The sequence below is a fragment of the Neovison vison genome, chromosome 7, assembly GCF_020171115.1.
Source record: "Neovison vison isolate M4711 chromosome 7, ASM_NN_V1, whole genome shotgun sequence".
NCBI lineage: Eukaryota > Metazoa > Chordata > Mammalia > Carnivora > Mustelidae > Neogale > Neogale vison.
In genome coordinates, this window is record NC_058097.1 from 36041699 (window position 1) to 36045372 (window position 3674).

The 3674-nt window shown below is 39.4% G+C and overlaps 1 non-coding gene across 1 annotated transcript; it reads right to left on the reverse strand.

Annotated features, from left to right (window-relative positions):
- Positions 1 to 1926: 1926 nt before the first annotated feature.
- On the reverse strand, positions 1927 to 2034 carry LOC122914812. The gene has a single exon (XR_006385885.1). It is a non-coding gene; the product is annotated as a U6 spliceosomal RNA (small nuclear RNA).
- Positions 2035 to 3674: the final 1640 nt, after the last annotated feature.

Here is a 3674-nt window from a genome sequence, read left to right on the forward strand (position 1 = left end):
CACTGCACTGTCTTTGCTATGCAGTTGATCCTTTGGTATGAGGTAATGTTATGTGGAATCCTATGTCACTAGTCAGATGCTCTAGGAGCCCTTGGGTTGCAGTACTGTCTGAGGCCCTCTGGACAGGAAAAGAAAACCAGTAATCATTATGTATTTCATTTCTAGTCAAGATGAATTGCTGTTCCCAGGTAGAAGAAGTTCAATTAACCAACTTGACTTCAAAGTGACTTGTTATTGTTAATTTCTACAGCTGGCAGTAAGACATTCGTCAGTGATTGTAGCTAGATTAGCCTTGGAAAGAAGCAGTCCATGTTGTGGGTCATGTGTAGCTTCCATTTCTGCCACCAAGATTATTCTATTGTTATTCTATTCACAAACCCATTGCAAAAGCACTGGAGTGGGCAAGCCAGAGGCTGGCTGACATCTACTGAATCATACTATCTACTTGGTTCTTTGGTGTTTCTTCCACAGAGGATGCTTTCTAGTGGGTGTAGTTTACAACACTAAGATCCTTGTGCTCTGTACCCACTCTCATATCTCTCTATGTATCTCTGCTCCAGAGCTCTTTGTTTTGGCTCTTCCAATCTTTCTTTTTCTCAACACTTGCCAGGTTAAAATGAATTGGTGCTGAGCCCACCTGACTTATGACTTGTGAGCCTGAAAGTCCAGCAGATGATGGAAAATTTTGGTTATAGGGTCACTTTATGTGCCATGGTCAGATAATCAGTTTCTCCCAGGGCCCAGTAGTATGCCAGGAGCTCTTTTTAACTGGTCTACAGTACTCTGCTGTAAATGGCATGGTCTTGCTCTGGAAATATAAGGGTCTGCTCTGCAGTGCTTCTACTACACACATTTTTCTCTATCACAGATACCCTACTGTCACAGACTCTGCAGGTAATGTGTCCAAACAGGGCTGCTTATACAACAGTCTAAACCTTCTTCACATCCTTTTTCTTTCTCTGGACCCATTGGTGACTTTCATGTTACCCAATAAATGAGCCAACGTCGTATTCCTGAGTATGATTTATGTTATTCCAAAACCTGAAGGAATCTCCAGGTTTTTCAGTGGTAGGAAGTTCAATGTTTAAAAACTTGTCACTTGCTTTTTTTTTTTTTTCCTTATTTATTTATTTATTTATTATTTCTTTCCAGCATAACAGAATTCAGAGCACACCCAGTGCTCCATGCAATACATGCCCTCCTCAATACCCACCACCTGGCTCCCCCAACCTCCCACCCTCCGCCCCTTCAAAACCCTCAGATTGTTTTTCAGAGTCTATAGTCTCTCATGGTTCACCTCCCCTTCCAATTTCCCTCAACTCCCTTCTCCTCTCCATCTCCCTATGTCCTTCATGTTATTTGTTATGCTCCACAAATAAGTGAAACCATATGATACTTGACTCTCTCTGCTTGACTTATTTCACTCAGCATAATCTCTTCTGGTCCTGTCCATGTTGCTACAAAAGTTGGGTATTCATCCTTTCTGATGGAGGCACAATACTCCATAGTTGTCACTTGCTTTCGATGTGATATTCCAGAATGCCCCAGACCACTGGACTAAAAACTTCACCAAAATAGCAGGCCCTTGGATTTTTGTGGGATTTTCTCCTACTTTCTAGATCACATATCTTTAAAAAAAATTTTATTTTTTTATTTTTATTTTTTAAAAATTTTTAAAATTTATTATTTTTTTTATAAATATAGAATGTATTTTTATCCCCAGGGGTACATGTCTGTGAATCGCCAGCTTTACACACTTCACAGCACTCACCATAGCACATACCCTCCCCAATGTCCATAACCCCACCACCCTCTCCCAACCCCCCTCCCCCGAGCAACCCTCAGTTTGTTTGGTGAGATTAAGAGTCTCTTATGGTTTGTCTCCCTCCTGATCCCATCTTGTTTCATTTATTCTTTTCCTACCCCCAAAATCCCCCACGTTGCATCTCCACTTTGTGTCATTGTTGCACAGGGGCCATGCTAATCTTCTCTGTTTTGCTCCAATTTTAGGATATGTGCTGCTGAAGTGAGCATGCATCACCACTTTAGATCACATATCTTAATGAGATGTCTAGAATATTCGCCCCTCTTGCTCATTAGGTCCAATTAACATGATGTCATCTATATAGTGGGCCAATGTGTTAATCTTTGGAATATCCTTTTAGACTATACTGTAATAGCAAGCAGGATTAGCATAGTTCTGGCTGGGGTAAGGCTGTGAATGTATACTGGTCTATCCTGAAAGAGTGCTAACTGCTTCTGAGCTTTCTTCATGATGGGTATTGAAATAATGGGTTTGCCAAGTAATGGCTGCATTACATGTATTATATGTTAACATGTTCTAGTAAAGATACTACATCCAACATAGTGTAACTGCTGCTACTATTTGGTTAAATTTGTAGTAGTTTGCTGTCATCTACTATGCACCATCTACTATGGCTCTTGTTTTTACAGGAGTCAGACTTATGAGTTAAGTGGAGACCACCACCCCTGCATCCTGCAAGTCCTTGTGTGGCGCTAATCAACCTCTTCTTCAGGGTCTGATATGTTGTTTTTTATTTATTCTTCTGGGTTAAGAGTGGGAGGATTGTAGATACTTTTAGGGATTCTACTTGGTCTTTCCTATTATAATAATTTTTATTTCATAAGTCAAGGGGCCAACTTGAAGATTCCAAAGCCACTGGTCCCACAGCCATTCCAATAACAAATTCAGAAGCTGGAACAATGGCCACCATGTGGACCCAGTGTAAAACAGACTTGGACTAGAATTCCATTTAGTCCCTCACTCTATATACTCTTATTTTGTATCTCATGGGGTCATAATGACATTTTGGGTCCTCAAATTTTATACAGTTTGATGGCTATTCAAATGATGCCTAAACTAAGCAAGCAAGGCTAAGAAGCTCATCAGAAAGTCATTCTGGGATTGCTTCTATACATGATTTAGGCTGTTGAGTTTCTACACCATTAAGCATAGCTAAGGTGATGTTATCCTGAAAAAATTTCAGAGCAGCCATTATTATTCCCTTACCATTACCATAAGATTTTAATTAACTTATATTTTAGTACTCACTCTTTCTATATACCTATCTTTGGCTTTCTTTCTCTGATTATACTTGTCTTTTGTGATATTATGGTAGGGGAGCAAAATTTACCACCCCAAAATGTATCTCTGTGGTATGTGGATTATTTTAGGCTGATTATGCGAAGAGACAAGACTAAAGAAGAACTTTGACCTTCTTCCAACTACCTAAAAGGATTTAGGTAGAGGACATTCTTCTGGTCCTCTTCTAGTGGACCTTCTTCTAGATAACTACAGTATAGTATAAACTAGGCGGTAGACAGAACGGAGTTTAGCAAAGTCTGTTAAAATACCTCTCTATGTCTTATTGTTTATGAGTGGCTTAGCAAACATTTGCTTATCAAACATTTACTCCTTTTCATATTTCTGTGAATTGCCTCCCTTACCTTTGAAGTGCCAGACACTTCCACTCTTCTCCTTAGCTCTGGATAGCATAGAAGCCTCAATTGTCTACCTGTGCCTCATATTTCATTTTTTTTACTTATATTATTTTTTATTTTTTTATTTTTTATAAACATATATATTTTTATCCCCAGGGGTACAGGTCTGTGAATCGCCCAGTTTACACACTTCACAGCACTCACCAAAGCAC